At 39.4% G+C, this 21,314-nt stretch overlaps 1 protein-coding gene and 1 long non-coding RNA gene across 2 annotated transcripts in view; one reads left to right on the plus strand and one right to left on the minus strand.

Annotated features, from left to right (window-relative positions):
• Positions 1-21,314, minus strand: part of USP12 (ubiquitin specific peptidase 12) — a 105,937-nt gene that overhangs the window by 57,934 nt on the left and 26,689 nt on the right. The window lies entirely within an intron of this gene.
• Positions 1-21,314, plus strand: part of LOC134756964 (uncharacterized) — a 103,645-nt gene that overhangs the window by 44,086 nt on the left and 38,245 nt on the right. The window lies entirely within an intron of this gene.

Raw genomic sequence — 21,314 nt, forward strand, 5'->3', positions numbered from 1 at the left:
TCTCCTTTAACTTTCCTAGTATGAATTCTTGAAAAGATGAGGACTTGTCCTTTTCACACCCAGAAATCACCATCCAAGTGAAATAATAATAGGTTGAAATTACAAAGATACCTTTGACCTATTATTTTGATAATATAAAAGTAACTATATATTAAATGTTGTGAGCAACCCAAAAATATCTGCAAATAGGAAAAAAATAATCTGGGAGATGGCTATCCTGCAATTAAATAATTTTAACATAGTCAATCATGGAAAACATACAACTAACTACCTTTCACTCCTTTCACTCTGCCATTATGAAAAAGATAAAAATTACACAAAAGTAAACTGACAACCAGGAATGTTTTCAAGAAAACAATTCAATCTGGAATTAATGTAATTCCTTAACTTAAAAATCTCCTGGCCCACAACATCTACATCTAAAACTAGATTATGGCTAAAAAATGGTGTCTATGAGGACATGTCATTTTGAAAAGTTATATTCAGTATATACTGTTTTATAAAGTAGAGAACAATACACCTTACCAAGAAATTAAAAATGATGAAAACATAAAAGAATGTGCATCTATCATTTGGAAAATGTATTTAAATAGCCAAGCTATTAGTTTCCACACAACTTTAATATAAATAAAGAGAAAATTCAATACATTGTTCCAGTTTCATGTTTCAAGTCATATTTTAGAATGCAGCATGTATCATTTTAAGTTAGATCAGGTCAGTACACAAAGGAGAACTGCCAAATCAGGCAGGAAAAGCTTCCCGGAGGTGGGAAAAGCACGTGACCTGGTAAAATAAGACAAGTTCTGGAGGCACAGGAAGCAGCCCATGTGAGGGTGTGAAGGTATAAACACAACAAAGAAGTGAATGTGAGCTGTAAAAAGATGAATCCAAAGTATAAAGGTGAAACAAGTTTATCTCATAAATGAGAAAGGGCGAAGAGTCAAAGAGAAGGCTTAACCCTCATACCTGTTCTAGAAAACACCATGTGCCCAGAAATCGAATCAAAGGCAATGAAAATATTTATGACAAAACACATTATACAATGAGTTTGAGGAATCATAAAAAGAGTATCAAAGCAGTAGGCCTCGGGTTATGTGAAATTCAGTATCTGACTACCTGTGTTCTCTCTAGCCCTGTGCTAGTAACTGGAGAACATGACTTTTAAAGTGTGACACCCATCAGTGAGCGGTGAGGTCTTTGCAGTGGACCACTACCATCTTCTTTTTCAGTAGAACAGATCAGACACACATCTTTATTAGGAGTAAACAAAGTCTTCTGAAACTTTTGTTTCAATATGTAAGTATGTATGTATGTATTGAGTCTCATATTATTTATCACTCTAAGTTGAAATTTTTTAAATTTTATATACAAAAGCATAAGAAAAATTTCAAAATCATAATTCAACTGGGGAGTAGACAGTGAATAAAAATTAGCTTTTCATGATTACATATAAATAAAAATCCATTTAAAAATAAATTTAAAGATGTAGAGATAAGAGAATAAGTGTCAAAACTATGTCACAACACAGGATGTACTATAGCAAGTCTGGACAGGAACAACACTGAGTGCTGGAGAACTTGGAAAAGCTTCACAAACAGATGGAACTGAGAGTTGCTTCCAAGATGGCCGAATAGGAACAGCTCCCATCTATAGCTCCCTGCGAGATCGATGCAGAAGGCAGGTGATTTCTGCATTTCCAACTGAGGTACCTGGTTCATCTCACTGGGACTGGCTGGACAGTGGGTACAGTCCACAGAGGGTGAGCAGAAGCAGGGCGGGGCGTCCTCTCACCCGGGATGCGCAAGGGGTCAGGGGATTTCCCTTTCCTAGCCAAGTGAAGCTGTGAGTGACTGTACCTGGAGGAAGGGTACACTATTGCCCAAATACTGTGCTTTTCTGACGGTCTTTGCAACCGGCAGACCAGGAGACTCCCTCCTGTGCCTGGCTTGGTGGGTCCCATGCCCAGGGAGCCTTGCTCGCTGCTAGCACAGCAGTCTGAGATTGACCTGGGACGCTGGAGCTTGGCAGGGGGAGGGGCGTCCGCCATTGCTGAGGCTTGAGTAGGTGGTTCTATGCTTACAGCATAAAGCAGCAGGGAAGCTTGAACTGGGTGGAGCCCACCACAGCTCAGCAAGGCCTACTGCCTCTCTAGATTCCACCTCTGGGGGCAGGGCATATCTGAACAAAAGGCAGCAGACAGCTTCTGCAGACTTAAACGTCCCTGCCTGACAGGTCTAAGAGACCAGTGGTTCTCCCAGCACGGTGTTTCGAGCTCCGATAACAGACAGACTGCCTCCTCAAGTGGGTCCCTGACTGGGAGTGCAGCCTGACTGGGAGACACCTCCCAGCAGGGGCCGACAGACACCTCATACAGGCTGGTGCCCCTCTGGGATGAAGCTTCCAGAGGAAGGATCAGGCAGCGATATTTGCTGTTCTGCAGCCTCTGCTGGTGATACCCAGGCAAACAGGGTCTGGAGTGGACCTCCAGCAAACTCCAACAGACCTGCAGCTGAGGGGCCTGTGAGAAGGAAAACAAACAAACAGGAATAGCACAAACAGATGGAACTAAACAAGCCAGGCTTTGACTTTTTCTTTAGGGGTATTTTCATTATAGCTTTTCATGTTGGTACAATGAAAGCCCTGAACTACAAAGAGTAGGCATTTAAACGTTCCAACTGCAGGCTGGGCAGGGGACTGAGTGACAGCCTTCAAACCAAGAGGCCGCATTCCTGTCCCCATTCTAATATAAACTAAACTACTGAGCCACTGCAATAAAACACTGCCTCAGTTTTCTCATCAGCAAGACGGGAGACCAGATTTGTAGCACCTATTGCAAACCCGAAATGCTACAATTCTAAAATAGCAGCACTACTGTAGAGTTACCAAAGTTTAAATTTACAACAAATATTTGTTCTAAGCATTTGAGCTCCAAATTACTAATCTGCAAAAAAAGGGCAAACAAGACTTGCAACATAGCCTGTTTCTGTGAAAAATGTATAGAAGATGTTCAGAACAATGCCTGGCACAACAGGCACAAAGCAAACTTCCTTTGCCCAACTTCCTCCATCCCAACTACAATGCCATCTATTACTCTTTCCTTCAGATAAGTCTTTCAAAAAACACAGTCCTGACACAATTTCTGTGGCTGGGAGGGAAAGTAACTGGGGGTTCTGCACTGATCTGCAGTCATCCTAAGAATCTTGGTCTATACTTCCTCCTCTAGTGGCCTCCTCTATGTTAAAACAAAAAACAAGCTTTTGATCTGTAAATGTTCACAATGAGACAACGAGCTACTGAACGAAATCTCATAGTTTTTAACCATCCCATCAAAGTTAAAATGTGCACCATAAAAAGTAGAAGGGTCTAGACCTAAAACTGGCATTGCACCATTGTGGTACACATGGCAGAAGCTTGCAAAAGGCTTAAAATCAGAAATCGGCACAAAGCAAAGTGACCCTCAGTAAGATATATGGTACCAATGACATAAAAGAGAACAGAGAGGTTCAGCTGCCAACACTAATGGAGAAGTCAGAACATGTTGCTAAGTCTGAGAGAAATGAAATATTGTACAACCAATTATCAAGCTCTAATAATCACATGATCAAAGGGCCTTTGCCTCTATTCCTATCACAGGTCTTCTGAAAACCATTTGTTCCGTTGCAGGAAGAAAGAGAAACAATATAATTTTGCCATCCAGTAGTGTTTATGTTTGTGTATACATCCCATTATCCCACCTACCCTCCATATCACTCCTAAAAATCTTCAACCTGATAGGGAAGATTTCTGGCAAGTTTTCAAAAACTGAATTTCTTCCCAGAAGAAATTAAAAGTAGTTTACTTTCTCCTTCAACTGCCACCACAGAAGCACATAGGTAACATATTAAACATGTAAATTTCTCATCTCTTCAGAAAAAATCCAATTCTATGATTAATCACTGCGCAAATAACTGCAAATTTAAATTTACTCAGAGGACTCCACTTATGTAATAAAAAACAAGTTACATATCTGAATCAATATTATAATTCACTGCTAAATAACTAAGCCAAAACCAACAGGCATGTAATTTTAACTTTCAAAAGTTCAAACGTCCACTAGAAACTCAATGTTCCTATTAGACATGTCAAAAAGCACAGTATTCCGATTATTTTATTCAGTATTTTCAATGAAAAGTTTCACCACATAATTCATGGCTAAATGTGTTATAGAGAATATTTAGAGAGAACAAAAGAAAATTCGGATTTACCTTAAGTCTTTTAACTCAGTCAAGATATGGAAATATAAGATCACTGGATGCCAAAAAAACAAACAAACGAAAAACAAGCTTTTGATCTGTAAATGTTCACAATGAGACAATGAGCTACTGAAAGAAATCTCATTACTTCATCTCTGTTAGAAGTAACAGTAGTAATAATACTGGCTTTTCCAAGAACCACTCTGTCAAGCCTTCACATTTGGCTTAACAATAACATCAAAAGGAAAATTCTCAAATATGACCAAACTCAGCATAACAACATACTTGAGTGCACGATGAAACTTTACAGATCCTATTTTCCTAACAATACAAAAAACTTTCAAAAAATTAATAAAATACTCTCATGGATAGCTAACATTTAAAACATAACTATATCTGAACTCCGTAACTGGCACCTTACCTAAGGCAAAAAGGGTGGGCAAGATGTGTTTTTTCAGCATCTTCACATTGTCTTCAATGCAGGGATTCACCCACTTTGGTGAACAAATTACAAGAATGTTTCATCAAGCTCTTTCTGCCATATTCTTGATAATTTGTATATCTATTCCACCAAATAATGTTTCAGCTCTATAAAAAGCAAGGATCCCTGGATTGCCACCCTATGTACCCTTCAGACACCTGACTTGGATAACAGATTTCTGTGATCATGCTCAGTGAGAAAACCTGTGTTGATGCTTTTCCACTTATAAAAACATGAACGCTTCTATTTTTCCCAGCACCTACGTTATAGTATAATAAAGTATCTCTAAAGTACCTACCACTCCTGAGAAGAAAATCACTATATAAATACAAGGTATTATTAAGTTCAAGTGAAACCAAAATCAACAAATTACATTATGGACTGACTTAGTTTATATTAACGGAGTTCATACTCCAGATTCCATATGCGGACTCCGACTCACCCTAATAAAAAGCAAATTATCATCAAACTTACATAGTTTTATCAAATACTCGGAATATTCCATACATTTCAAATAAAAAAAAGTACTCATATTGTGAACTGTCTAGAAAGAGTTCTTCATTCTTACCACAATAAGAAAGTGACCTGTAGCTCTTTCTGTGTCACTGAGACCACAGTAATATTATATTAAACCACAGTTAAGTGGAAAGAACAAAGCAGCATCTCTGCCAGTCCTGTTTTCTAGACCTCGATTCCCTGACCTATAAAATGTGGTTCTCTCTTACCATTTTCCAGCTATAAAACTGTGGAAGAACTGAAAACAACTTTTAAGTTCTGCAAAAATAAAAACCATTCTTAGTAACCACACCATCAACAGCTCATAAAATGACAGTGTCACTCTAAAGCTATGCGTAGGCCAGGTGCAGTGGTTCATGCCCATAATACCAGCACTTTGGGAAGTCAGAGCAGGAGGACTGCTTAAGGCCTGGAGTTCTAGAGAAGGCTGGGCAACATAGCAAGACTCTGTCTCTACAGAGGATGTTGTGGAGCACACCTGTAGTCCCAGCTGCTCAGGAGGCTGAGGCAGGAGGATCATTAAGCCCAGGAGTTTGAGGCTGCAGTGAACTATGACCTGGGTGACAGAGTGAGACCCTATCTCTTAATAATAATAGCAAATAAATGTATGCATAATTTTTGTGAAGGATATTAGAGAAATGCTGCAAAGAACTTTATTCCATTAATGTAGTTTCAGTCTTTTCAACAACAAGAAAGCACCACTGTTTGATAAATGGTGGGGAAGTAGAAAAGATCTGGCTGCAACTGGCATGAAGTACAGTCACATCCAAAACATACGAGTGGAGTGACCAACAGGAAAAATGGCAGAGTAGAAAGCTCCCAGGGTTAGTCCTTCTACCAAAACCATTAAGCTGAAAAACACATCAGAATCAACTATTCTGAACCTTAGAACCTAATCAGACATTAAACACCCGGGGCAGTAGTTGATGAAGGGAGAAGAGAGCACAGCATGCAAACCAGCTACTATTCCCTACTCCTCAGCATCCCCAGAGGCGGGCACAGGACCACCTCCTAGAGCAGCTGCCTAGTAACAGGGCTGGCAGCGGGAACCTTGCCCTCAACAATTTAGGATTGTGCATTTTGCTCAGTCTGGCAGTAGCCTGGGGACACAGCACAGATGCTTGCTTTTGTTTCTATCCCCTTAGGCTGCAACCTTTCTTGTTTTTTTCCCTTTATTGAGGGGGATGGGGATCCAGACATTATACTAAATCTCTATCAAGTCATAGCTGTCCAGAGATAGTAAGACAGAAACTTCAGTGACCACACACAACAAGGAATACAGACTTTGCAAAACTGGTTTAGAAAAGTCATTATATAAATGGATGACTGCAAGCCTCAAAAAAGCAATCACTGAGGAGGTGGAGAATCTGATTTTCAGAGTCACCACACTACAACATTCAAACTGTTCAGTTCTCACACAAAAAAAAAAAATCACAAAACATGCCAAAAAAAAAAAAAAAAGGAAAATATGGTGTATTTGCAGGAAAAAAGAATTTGACAGAAACCATCCCTGAGGAATTCCAGACACTGGAATGACTAGTCAAAGGTATTATTAAATCAATCGTATCAATGGTATCACACTGGGGTCCCAAAACAAGAGCTGAGCACGCTTACTTCCCCACGACTAACGTGGTTTTTTCAGTGAGTCACTTGTTGAAATCTCAAATTTCCTGGATGAGAACCATTTCTGCAGGGATCAAATGAGGCCAAATCACAAGTCCAAAAAGATTACACAAGTATCACAAGTCCAAAAGATTAGCTAATTCTTGAAGGCAACAACATTTAAATTCCACCACTTTGCTTCAGCAAGCCATGACGCTTAAAAACAAGGGTGTCAGAAAAATTCTGGATGAAAAGATCAGTTCATGAAAGTAAGGAAGGAATAGTGTTGTGCAGCTACAGAAATAACAAGAGCTGAATGACACTCAAAGTTTATGTGTGGCATTTTCAAAATGCAGTAAAATTCATTTTTTAAAATAAGCACAGATTTACATATGTTAAACACAATTTGAATACAAATTCAGAATGCAGGAAGCAGTCAATATGGGAACTTGAGTGTGGGTACATTACAAAGAAGAAAGGTAAGAACTGGTAAGAGACACTTTAGCCATAGCAGGCCAGAAGGCTGCACAGGTGTGAAACCCTCCTGGTGAGAGGGTGAGCAGTGAGCTCCACCACCACTTCTCAAACCACGTGACTCTGGGTGAGTCACTTTCTCAGTCTTAGTTTCCTCACCATATCATACAGGAAAATACCTACTTTGCCTACCTCAGGGTTACGGAAATCAAATAGTGAATGTGAAAGTGCTGTAAAACGTAAAGCATTATGTAAACGTATGACCAGAAACATGAGTCATTTGAATTTTTCTAAGTAATCATTTTACCAAAGTGAGCAACGTGATGGAAACTTGCCCCAGTAGAGTGAAGTACCTTGTTCAAGTACACTTGGTTTTAAAAGCTACTATGTAAATGGAAAAGAGACCACTCTTTAACCTATGTAAAAGTCTGAGGTTAGCTTCCTATGGACAGTTAAAATATCAGAACAAGCACCAAATCCCTTTCATATGCTTTGTATAAAACCTTTTGTTTTATAAGTACTCTAAGTTCACAATCTAAAAATAATTCAAACTGTAAAGAGGGTGTAAAACTCAAAGTATTATTCACCACTCCCTCTCTTAAGGTTTATTTCCCTGGAGACAATACCCATTAACGGTTTTAGTTCTTAATAATGATTATCATAACTTTAAATAATATATTGCATGCCTCAGTCAACAGCTCTTAATTCTGTGCTTTTGCAAGAAGAGAAACTGACACACACACTACCTCCCAACTCTCCTTCCACAGGCCACCTCCTAATTTTTATTACGTGTCACTGGGTAGAGTATTGTTCTAGTGCTTCTACTGGTTCTACATCTAAATCTTTAGCTAGATTTACCAATTCTCATATAGCACGTAAGAAATCCGGGCTATGAAACAAAAGGAAATAAGCACATTCACCTTTCCTGCTATCCCTCATTTCCTCCACCTCCCAGCCACTTACTCATATATTCAGGGTTATAACATTTACATTTGCTTCTATAATTATATCTTCCATGCTTTATCTTTGGTGTATTCAAAAAGCAATTAACTAGAAAGAGTAGATACTTGAAGGGTAGCTAATGTGTGCAAAGGAGATTGGCTTGTGAAGTAGAGAGGGGCCGGTAGAAATGTTAGTAACTTCAAACAAGAAAATTTTAGTTACGCATGTTAAAAAATGTATACGTTACTAGCAAAACATAAACAAAATATCATTCTAATAAAAAGCAGTACAGGAAGGCAAAAAAAAAAAAAAAAAAAGAAAAGAAAAAGAAAAAGCAAAGGAACAGAAATATAGCCCTCACTCATTAAATTACTGCCACTCGAAGGAGACTCTTCCATGTTTCAGTCTCTTGGTTGCCCTCAAGTGTCTGGAAATCCCTGGTTGGCTGTATGGCTTTGTGAATGAAAGATGGTTAGTGTAAGTATCTCATGAGGGTTTCCTCTGCATTTGCGTAGGTCTGGCTGTCCTAAAAGATCGTTGGTTTCAAGTTCTATGTGTGTGAGGAGCTGGTGGGCACATTAACAAGAAGAGCAGTACTCAGAATAGGAATGTCCTTGTCCTGTGTCTGCTGTAAAAACCAAAGTGCTATGAACTCTTCTCTGCTCTCTCCACTCTCATGCACTCCTCAGACAAAAGATCACCCACTTCCTGGCAAGACCATGACTCTAGCCTTATCCTAAAGGTGAAAGCCTGGCATACCAGCTACTCTGAAGGGGACAGAAAGGAGGCTCCATTGAGCCAGCTATTCTGAATGAACTTCTTTAATTACCATGGTGATGGCAACACAGCCATGTTCCTACTATGAACTGTTGATTCCAAACTCAAGCTTCCACCAGGGCTCTCTCAAGAAGCCCAGGGTCAGCTGTTAACTAACACTTATTAATTATTCTCTCTCCTGCTGTAACTTTTTCTACTAGCTGTTGTCTCTCTAATCCTATTTACTATCTTGCAATCCTCTAGGAATCCTCAAAAATATCTGATCCATTAATAACACAGTCTATCCTCTAGCTCTATTCCAGTTCAATAAACTTAACGCAAACACCACACTCACCACACTCACATGACATCTTTCTGTTATTTCTATAAAAATTTTAGAAGAAATGGGTGTGCACATGCTTAGACTGATCTCAGGATCCTTTATAACATAGTTTAACAAGAATGGTATTACTTCAAAGTAGTCTACTTTTCCCAGAATATAAATTATCATCTAAATTACGTAAAAAGCTTTGCTAGTAAACATCTACAATACCATCCTGGCTAACATGGTGAAACCCCGTCTCCACTAAAAAATACAAAAAATTAGCCAGGTGTGGTGGCGGGCACCTGCAGTCCCAGCTACTGGTGGGGCTGAGGTAGGAGAATGGCATGAACCCGGGAGGGCGGAGCTTGCAGTGAGCCAATATCGTGCCACTGCACTCCAGCCTGGGCGACAGAGCAAGACTCCGTCTCAAAAAAAAAAAAAAAAAAAAAAAAATCTACAATAATGGGAGAAATACCTGGAGCTAAATCAATCTGATCGGAAACTCTCAGCCCATACCAAAGCAGGTTTCATTCAGACCACTATTTCACTAATAATCACCAACAGTTTTCTTAAATACTACATATAGAAATGTAAAAAAAAAATTATATTCAGAAAAATGTCCTAATTTTATTCTAATTTATAAAGCAATATTTGGGGCTGGGAGTGGTGGCTCGTGCCTGTAATCCCAACGCTTTGGGAGGTCAAGGCAATAGGATCACGTGAGCCCAGGAACTTGAGACCAGCCTGGGCAACATAGTGAAATCCCATCTCTAAATAAATAAAATAAAAACATCAGCTGGGCATGCCTATTAGGTGGTACATGCCTGCAGTCCTAGCTACTTGAGAGCCTGAGGCAGGAGGATGGCTTCAGCCCAGGAGTTCAAGGCTGCAGTGAGCTATGATCAGGCCACTGCACTCCAGCCTGGGTCACAGAGCCAGACCCTGTGAAAAATAAATGTTTAATTAGTCACACATTATGACTGAAATGTGTGACTGCCCTATAAATGAAAAAGACTAAAGAAGCTCTCTCTATAGGGTTACTAACAACTTATAGGACAGAATTTGGAGAAAGGTAGCATAAAAGAAAGCGTTTTGATCAAAAGCAGTTCAATTTCTAAAATTTCTCTATCACATTTGGCTTGCCATGTAAGCTCATTCTCTATTATATTCTGAAAAGAGACACAGAAAAAAAGGGGAGAATAAGTCAGCAACTGAGAGGGTGGAAAAATAAAATTTCAATGAGTTTCAAGGTGAGAAAACATACTTTGCCATGCCCACATAAAAGGTAAGCTGTCTCCCAAATCTGTCAGAAAAGAGAAGAGTTACTTTCTAATCAGGTCCCCTAAAGTCTTCCATATTACAAAATATACTCTCTCAATTACTTCATTTTGAACAACAAAGGGTTGTCCAAGGAAGTCTCATGAGCCTAAAAAAACCTCAAATAAACAATTATGAGTGCCATTAAAGAACTTGAACACTTTATTATGCCTAGAGATTTGATGTCATGATTGTACAAGATAGATGTCATAATACATAAGCCATCTTCAATCAGTTTTATAAAAAGACTAGGTCAGTAATTAATGATCTATTAAGTGGGGATATTAGCTAACAAAAAAAAATTGTCAATATTATAGAAATGGAAATGCTATCCCAAGCCATACTCACTGACACCATCAAAAATGAATTTTAAAGTGCTGTAAACAGACGTACACTTAAATGAAAGTAGACATGTTCTAACTAAATGTTTCACAGATGCTGAAGATATCTATGAACAGTTCAAATAAAAATATATCCTAAAACGAGGCCAGGTGCTGTGGCTCATGGCTGTAATCCCAGCACTTTGGGAGGACGAGGTGGGCAAATCCCTTGAGCCCAGAAGTTTGAGACCAGCCTGGGCAACATGGTGAAAGCCCATTTCTACTAAGAAAAATACAAAAATTAGCTGGCATGGTGGAGTGCGTCTGTAGTCCCAGCTACTCAGGAAGCTGAGGTGGAAAAATCAATACCTGAAGGCAGAGGTTGCAGTGAGCCGAGACCACAAAACCTGGGCAATAAAGCAAGCCTGTCTCAGATAAATAAATAACCATAAAATGAAAACATTTAGAATTTATTTTGTTTGATCTCAAATCTCTATCGTAACAACATTTATAAATTTTTTAAGTAAACTTTTAATTATATCTAAATCCCTAAACATTTATATACTCAAACGTTTAAGTATTGGGTCTATGGAGGCCGGGCACGCTGGCTCACGCCTATAATCCCAGCACTTTCGGAGGCCGAGGCAGATGGATTACTTGAGGCCAGAAGTTCGAGACCAGCCTGGCCAACATGGTGAAACTCCATCTCTGCTAAAAATCCAAAAAACTTAGCCAGGCATGGCAGCACACGCCTGTAATCCCAGCTACTAGGGAGGCTGAGACATGAAAATTGTTTGAACCAGGGTGGCAGAGGTTGCAGTATGCCGAGATTGCGCCACTGCACTCCAGCCTGGGTGACAGAGTGAGACTCTGTCTCAAAAAAAAAATTAAATAAATATTAGTCTAAAGAATATATAAATTACAAATCTGCTGCTATTATACATATGGGTATATAACCACATGTAAACACTTACTGCCAGCAGCTAGCTAGGGAGGGGAGAAGGCAGCAAAGAAGGAAAACATGCTTTTCTTTACTTTCCAAGTTGAAGTTTAAAATATCCCATCCCAAAACATATGAACTTTGTTTTAACAGGGCTCATTTTACATAAAACTCAGGCAGCACCATGGGTTCTGCTGTAGGATTCTCAAATGATTCCTGCCCTGAGATCAAAATATTATTTTAAACAGACCCCAATTTTCTGTCACACTGCTGAGAGTGGGAGAGTTAGGTGATTACAATAAAGTAAACCGCTTTCCATGTTCTGTTTAACCCACTGCCTTCCTTTCAAAACAAACTGTGACAGTTAGAGAAGCACCAAAACTTCAAGGCTCCTAAGTCCAAGTCTACAACAAGAAGAAAACAGACTTAATAAAGACCCTTGGCGGGGTGCGGTGCTCACGCCTGTAATTACCCAGCACTTTGGGAGGCAGGTGGATCACCTGAGGTCAGGAATTCGAGACCAGCCTGGCCAACATGGCGAAACCCCATCTCTACTAAAAATACAAAAATCAGCCGGGCATGGTGGCGCATGCCTGTAATCCCAGCTACTCAGGAGGCTGAAGCAGGAGAATCGCTTGAACCGGGGAGGCGGAGGTTGCAGGGAACCAAGATCACGCCACTGCACTCCAGTCTGGGCAACAAGAATGAAACTCCGCCTCAAATAAATAAATACATACATACATACATACCCTTTAGGTAATTCAAAAAAGTGAAATTCTTCTTCAATGGAGAGAATAGATAGGTAATTATCCTAGGTTAGTTTGTAGAGTCAACTCACGTTAAATTAGAGAAGACAGACTTTTCTGACTTCTAAGTGTATACCTATGTATAGCTTTCCAAATATGTACTGACTACCCACAAGGCACCACTAGGCTAAAACTTGAAATATGCATTATATGGTCCATATGCTCAGGGAGCATTCAGTATAAAAAAAGGAGAACCTAGATCAAACATATTAAAAAGGTAAAAATACAATATTTAAGTAATAAAATGATATTTGGGATTTGCCCCTAAAGAATCTGGGAAGGTTTAAGTTAGAGGGAGTAAAAAAGATACAACATTGGTCAAGAGATGTTTTTTGCGTTAACTAAAGCATGATAGGTGCTTGGGGGTACATAATACTATTTTGTCTACTTCAATATACATTTAAGTTTTCCCATAATAAAAAAACACTAGATATGGTTAAAGCAAAATACATGATTAACTGCCAAATAAGTGACAAAGATATTGAACAAAGATAGTGAACAAACTGCATTTGTTCAGAAAGAGACACCCCTTCACATTAGGTGATGTGTGCCAGTAGTCTTCCATATTACAAAATATATTCCCTCAATTCCTTCATTTTGAACAAAGGGTTGTCCAAGGAAGCCTCATGAGCCTAAAACAACCTCAAGTAAACAATAATTCTAGGTGTCATTAAAGAAGAACCTGAACACTTTAATTATGTTTAGAGATAGGTCATGATTATACATGATAGATGTCATAATAAATCAGCCATATTCAATCCGCTTTATAAAAAGACTCAGTTATCAATGATCTATTAAGTGGGGATATTAGCAAACAAAAAAAATCAATTGTCAATATTATAGAAATGGATATGCTATCCCAAGCCACAGTACTCACTGTGCTCACCATCAAAAATGAATTTTAAAGTGCTGTAAAATAGATAGATGTATACTTAAATGAAAGTAGACATGTTCTAACAAACTATACTAGATTTCACAAAAATAATCATAAGTAAGATACCACACTGATTAAACCTCAGTCAGAGACTTCTCACTGATAAGCTATTGTGAATGCAGTGCTGTGGTGGGCAGAAATTAAAGTGTTCCCCCGATCTCAGCCTGCTAGTATCCATGCCTTTGTATAATTGCCTCCCCTAGAATATGGGCAGGACCTGTGAATTGCTTCTAACCAGTAAAAATGACGGAAGAGATGGGATGTCACTTCTGTGACTATGTGACATAATATAATACTCCATACTGCTAGCAGACTTGCTCCCTGACTCCCTCATTGGCTTGGAAGGAGCAAGCTGCTGTGCTGAGAGGACTTATGGAGAGGGCCACATGGCAAGGAACCGTAGGCGGCCTCTCAGCACTGAGGGCAGCTGCCAACTAGCAACCGGAAAAAGCCTAGCGCCTTCACTTAGTCTTAACAGCTGCAAGAAAACATTCAGCCAGCACCCTAAGTGAGCTTGAAAGCAGATCCATTACCAATTGCAACTGCAGATGTGACCTGAACCCTGGCCAGCACACTGAGTACAGCCTTGCAGAGGGCACGGCTCACCTACAACAGAAACTGTTATATAACATGAGTTCACTTCAGCTGCTCAATTTGTGATAATTTGTTACACAGCACAGAAGAATACTGCTACCATCCATTTAACTATAAACTTTTGCTCTTATATGGCAAACATACTCCGAAAGGCTCAGGGAGCTGAGAGGCCGAAGAAAGAGGCTAACAAATCCAGTTTCTCAGAAAGAAAAATTTAACAGAGACGTATGAACAAGTCTATTAAAGGCCTGAAAATTCCAGGAAAGGCTCAGATGGTAAATTTATGAACAGAAGCAATGTCTTGGGCAGCTGAGAGATGGTGTATCCCCTGTATCGCCCTCCAGAAAACACCTTTTATAAAGCAAGCTTTTAGGGCAAACACATGTGCAGCTTGACATGCCTCAGACTTTCTTAGGAAACCTGTGACCACTGGAGAGGTTAGATAAGCACCTCCATGAGGCATTATCAATGCTACAGGCACTGTTTTTGACTTTGCTGCGGGAAAGCCTTGGTATGCAGGAGTCAAACGCTGGTCATTATGACTGGTTTCACTTCAAGATGGTGTCACTCTTGCCATGTGACAGGCTGTTTACCTACAATTTTTTTCGTATTTTCAGTTTGAAAGTGCCACATTTGCTATGTTTCGGGTAGTGTTTGCCTTTTCAGTTATTCTACTATTACTCCCTTTGAGTTTAAAGAAATGTTAATTCTAGAATTCCAGGATACAACAGAGAAACCCATATTCACCCTGTAACAGAGTGACCATATGTCCCACTTTGCCAGAAAGTTTGCACCAGTTGTCATGGCATAATTAATAGCATGTCTTTCCATTCCCAAGGTGTCACAGTTTCAACGGTAAGGTGTATGATCATTCAGCCTTACAATCGCATCCTATATATTAACCAGTATCTTTCCAAGGAAGATTCTTATTCTTTTTAGTTTGTTACTCTTGCATCCATTTCTAATATCAGTAACATTTTGCTGGACTTTTCCCAGATTTATGATTTCTTTGGGAAACCAGTTCAACATACAGATCAAGATACCATACCTAACATGCAGACACACTTAACAGAGCTTTCTATGTATCAATTCATACCTTACCCTTCATCTGAGTAATTAATTTCTATAATGCTGATATATCCTATATTCCTACAACTGTACTTTTCCTACAGCTTACGCTACATACTAGCATCAAATTGTTTTTTAAAATAGTCACTCTTGGCTGGGTGTGGTGGCTTACGCCTGTAATCCCAGCACTTTGGAAGGCAGAGGCGGGAGGATCACCTGAGGTCAGGAGTTTGAGACCAGCCTGGGCAACATGGTGAAACCCCATCTCTACTAAAAATACAAAAATCAGCTGGGCATGGGGCTGTGCGCCTGTGGTCCCGGCTACTCAGGAGGCTAAGGCAGGAGAATCACTCGAACCTGGGAGGCGGAGGCTGCAGTGAGCCGAGATCGCGCCACTGCACTCCAGCCTGGGAGAAAGAGCAAGACTCCATCCCCCAAAAATAAAAATATAGTCACTCTTGTATAAACTGATAATGAAAATAGAGTTCTCCTATAGCAATTTCATACATGCAAGTCCCACCCTAAATTCTTTCATGTACAAATAAATGCAGGTGAAGTCACATACAAGTGCTAACATGTACTTGCCTAGACTGATTCACATATTTATTTTAAAAACATTTTCTTATATGGCTTATGTGTGCCAGGAACTATGCTAAGGACAGGTGATACAAAATTATGACTTATCCTTACAGAAAAGGAAACAGAGGTTCTGCCTTTGTTGTTCACAGACAATAAACAACTGATAGTAAAAAAGATGTTCTAACATACTTGTTTCTCAAAAAGGTTCTACTAATTACCCTCTAACAGAGTAAAATAAAAGTTAAAACTGTACTCCCTACCTGCAAAATACATTTCTATTGTACTTACATTAAAAATTACACTATGCAATATAAAAAGCTATTGACAAAGCTCATTTCAAGTTTCTCATCTAATGCAATTCTAATCCCCAAAATAGTTTTTTTTCCCTACGTGTTTTGAGTAGGGCAGAATAAACAAAAAGACATAAAACTCATGCAATGTCCCCTGAAAGCAAAGATGTTGTGTAGTGACTGGAGGGAGCGGAACAGTGGTTTCAGAAGTACTGATGACGTTCTATTTCTTAATATTGGAGCTAGTTGCATAGTACACATGTAGTTTGTCTGAAAACTCATTGAAGTTTACATTTATGTGAAATTTTCATTTTCAATTCAGCACAGTTATGAAAATACACAGTCAAAACTTTTAGAATATGAAATCTTAAATCTACATCAATAAGGAATATTAAGCAAAGAAGTATTTTTTCATGCTTCTATGCCTACAGACACTATAGGGCACAATAACAATAGTGTAATAGTCTAGGTACCATTTATTAAGTGCCTAGGTTAGGCCAAGGACTCTACTAGGAACTTTATATACATCATGTACCCTCAAAATAACCTTAGAAGATACTATCCTAATTTTATAAGTAACAAAACTGAAGTCTTCTCTGTAAGTCAGCACTTCAAATCCTAAACAGAGCAGAAATTTGATTAATGCTATTCTTTCTTCATATATAAAGCAATTTTAGATATAATAAATTCAAAGATTTTAATTTAAAATTCCAGTTTTTCAAATTGCAAAATATTCATTTGCTCTAACAAGAGATTAGAGTTGACCATTATGTCCAAGTCAGCTGACAATGATTCTCCAGCCAAAATGACACACTAAAACTAGAGTATTACTGAACTTCAGAAACATCACACAAGAATCTCTCTAAAGCCTTTTGTAGCTATTCCAATTAAAAAGAAGATTCAAAGAAAAAAAAACACAGGTTAATGTGATTTGAAATTTTCAGTGTGAAGTCACTTTTTTTTTTTTTTTTTTTGAGATGGAGTCTTGCTCTGTCACCAGGCTGGAGTGCAGTGGCAACCTCAGCTCATTGCAACAACCTCCTCCCGGGTTCAAGCAATTCTTCTGCCCCAGCCTCCCAAGTAGCTGGGACTACAGGTGCGCACCATCATGCCTGGCTAATTTCTGTATTTTTAGTGGAGACAGGTTTCACCATATTGGTTGGCCAGGTTGGTCTCAAACTCCTGACCTCAGGTGATCCGCCCACCTCAGCCTCCCAAAGTGTTGGGATTACAGGCGTGAGCCACCACGTCTGGCCGTGAAGTCACATTTTAAAACATTTCCTTGCTATGTCCACTAAGAGGAACGTATGATTAAAAACCATGACACCTCTGTAGTAATGAGTACACATAGAATCGGCATCTTGGTTTCTAAATACCATTCTCCATTAAAAGAAATCAAGACACTTTAGAATGTAAGGCTGGAGAAAGGAAGATACAAGATGATTCTATCTTATACCAAGAAGTTAGAAAGTGCTCAAAGAATGATAAAAACATGACAAACAAACACAGGAGCCAGCTTGAAGCTATTGGTCCCATCAGGAACAATCTGGGTATCAAAATCGATAATAATAATGAGTCACATGAACAAAACAAAAGTCCATGCTACTCTAAAAAATACATGAATAGACAGGAAGTATTTTTCTTGCAGTAGAATGCCAACTAAAACACAGAGAAGGAATGCCAGTCCTACTACTAGTAGAGGTTGAGCATCCCTAATTTGAAAATCTGAACTCCAAAATGTTCCAAAATCTGACTTTTTGAGTGCTAACACCACAACTGGAAAATTCCACACCTGATCTCAACTGATGAGTTGAAATGAAAGAGGCTGGACGTGGTAGCTCACGCCTGTAATCATGCACTTTGGGAGGCCAAAAAAAAATACAAAAATTAGCTGGGCGTGGTACATGATGGCGTGTGCCTGTAGTCCCAGCCACTTGCGAGGCTGAAGCAGGAGAATTGCTTGAACTCAGGAGGCAGAGGGTGCACTGAGCTGAGATTGTGCCACTACACTCCAGCCTGGGTGACAGAGCGAGACTCTGTCTCAAAAACACACACACAGACACACACACACACGCAATGACAGTGAAGACAGTGAAAAGCCTGGAAGGCCAGTAAAAATGGTCTGCTAAAAAATGTATAACCTGAATCTAATCATGAAGGAACAGCAGCCAAACCCAAACTGAGGAACAGTATACCAAACAATTGACTTGTACTTCTCAAAAATGTCCAAGTCGATAAAGACGAAAAAAGGCGGAAGAATAATGATGAAAAGACACTAAAAATGTATGACAAATATAATGCATGATAATCTTTGATACTGGGCATTACTGAGATAACTGATTAAATTTTTAAAATATGCTGTGCATTAGATGACAGCATTGATTTTTTAAATTATACCATGTTTATGAAAGAGAATGTCCCTGTTACTGGGAAATGTGCACTTAAGTTTTTATGAATGTACACACAAATATACATTTGTCAAGCAAATTTAGCAAAATATAAGCAATCACTGGATTTGGGTAAAAGGTATTTGGGAACTTCTTGCATTATTCTTGCAATTTTTCTGTAAATTCAAGATTTATCAAAAAAATTACAGTAGTCAGTTTGGAGGGGCTTCCACTGGCAAAATCGAGACTAATTTGAACATCACCAAAAAGAATGACTGTAATTTATTATCAAAAAATTGTAACACTGAATAAATAAAAATCTATCGTGACACAAAAAAGAAGTGGAAGAGGCCGGGTGCGGTGGCTCTTGCCTGTAATCCAAGCACTTTGGGAGGCCGAGGCAGGCTGATCATGAGGTCAGGAGATCGAGACCATCCTGGCCGACATGGTGAAACCCCATCTCTACTAAAAACACCAAAATTCAACTGGGCGTGGTGCCACACACCTGTAATCCCAGCTACTTGGGAGGCTGAGGCAGGAGAATCGCTTGAACTGGGGAGGCGGAGGTTGCAGTGAGCCAAGATCACGCCACTGCACTCTAGCCTGGCAACAGTGAGACTCCGTCTCAAAAAAAGAAAAAAAAAAAAAAGAGTGGAAGAACAATAAAGTAGTAGTCAGCTTGGAGGGTTTCCAGTGGCAAAATCGAGAATAATTTTAACATCATCAAAAAGAATGATTGTAATTGATTATTATCAAACAACTAAAACACTGAATAAATAAAAATCTATCATGACACAAAAAATAAGTAGGAGAACAATAAAGGGGAAAAACTCATTCGCAGCATGGATGGGGAGTATCACATTGATTCCTTATTCTGAAAACTGGCAACTAAAGACTTCATTATCTACTTTGTCTTTTCTGAAGAAACAGTTCAACACCAGTTAATGAGAAAAAGTTCTTCTTTACAGAGGAATGCCTACTAATAAACATGAAAAAAACAACAGAATTAGAAAAATACCATTTTGCAAGGCCCAATAAAATAACTGTAAGTGCCCTAATCATCAATGGGTGTGCTGGAGAAAAAGCTATTGGTCAACTGCCAAATCCCTCAGATTACATGGTAATTGCAAAGTGAAATATTTCCCTTATGATGAAGACATTGGTGGTCTCCACTTGAATCAAATCATCAAATTCAGCATCACAGAGTGATACAACTGCCATCATGTTCCACATGATAATATGCAATATGAAGAACACAGTATCACTTACAAATTATTCTTCCCCAAAAATGTTTACTCGCAGTCTAATCAAGCCTTTAGACCTAATTCCCACTTTATAGAAAATATAACGGATAGAAGAGCAAATTAAAAGACACCATAAGGAAATGCTCAGACAAATCCAGATAGTGTCATTCTGTGAGACAATCAGTCTTATCTGTTCAAAAAGTCAGAGGCAGTCCAGGTGCGGTAGCTCATGCCTATAATCCCAGCACTTTGGGAGGCCAAGTTGGGCAGATCACTTGAGGTCAGGAGTTCGAGACCAGCCTGGGCAACATGGGGAAACCCTGTCTCTACTAAGACTATGAAACTTAGCCAGGTGTGGTGGCACATGCCTATAGTCCCAGCCTCTCGGGAGGCTGAGGTGGGAGGATCACTTCAGCCCGGGAGCTGAAGTTGGAGCCGAGACTGCACCACTGCACTCCAGCCTGGGTGACAGAGTAAGACTCTGTCTCCAAAAAAAAAAAAAGTGTCAGCCAAGTGTGTGGCTCACACCTGTAACCCCAGTGCTTTGGGAGACCAAGGTGGAAGCATCACTTCAGCCCAGTTTGAGACCACCTGGGCAACACAGTGAGACCCCTACCTCTACAGAAAAATAAAGTATTAGCCAGGCATGGTGGTGCATACCTGTAATATTAGCTACTCAAGAGGCTGAGGCAGGATGATCGCTTGAGCCCAGGAGGTCAAGACTGCAGTGAGCTATTAATATTATCATACCACTGCACTCTAACCTAGGCAACAGAGCAAGACTCTCTTTAAAAAAAAAAAAAAAAAAAAAAAAGGTGGTAGGTCAACTTGAGACTGCTATATATTAAAAGAGACTAAAGATTAAGTATGAGAAATGTGAATACATTTAGCAAAGTAGATAAATTAAAATTTAAAAAGTAATAAAAGAGACTAAAGAGACGTAACAATCAAAAGCATGAACCTAGATGGAATGACTGTGGTTCAAAAAAACAAAACAGAAAGACCACAGAAAACTTTTTTTGGAAGTTTTGTTTTTTGTTTTTTTTCCCAGAAATCGGGAGGAGCTGGGCACAGTGGTTCCTGCCTGTAATCCCAGCACTTTGGGAGGTTGAAACAGGCAGATCCCTTAAGCCCAGGAGTTCGAGACCAGCCCGGGTAATAGGGCCAAATCCTGTCTCTACCAAAAAAAGAAAAAAAAAAAAAAAAATCAGCCAGGCATGGCGGCATATGCCTGTAATCCAGCTACTCAGGAGGCAGAAGTGGGAGAATCACCTAAGCCCAGGATGTCGAGGCTGCAGTGAGCCAGGATCGCACCACTGCATTCCAGCCTGGGCGACAGAGTGAGACCCTGCAGCAGAGGGGACTTGAAAACAAGTCTTGGGCTCTGTATCAAACGTAGCCATCCCACTCTTCACTGAACCTCCTCCTTTCCTTCCAAATCGCAGGTCTCCTCAACTATAGAAGTGTAAGGTATTTCCCAGTGAGTTTCCTTCTTGAAGAATGACAG

Source organism: Gorilla gorilla, chromosome 14 (assembly GCF_029281585.2).
Source record: "Gorilla gorilla gorilla isolate KB3781 chromosome 14, NHGRI_mGorGor1-v2.1_pri, whole genome shotgun sequence".
Lineage (NCBI taxonomy): Eukaryota > Metazoa > Chordata > Mammalia > Primates > Hominidae > Gorilla > Gorilla gorilla.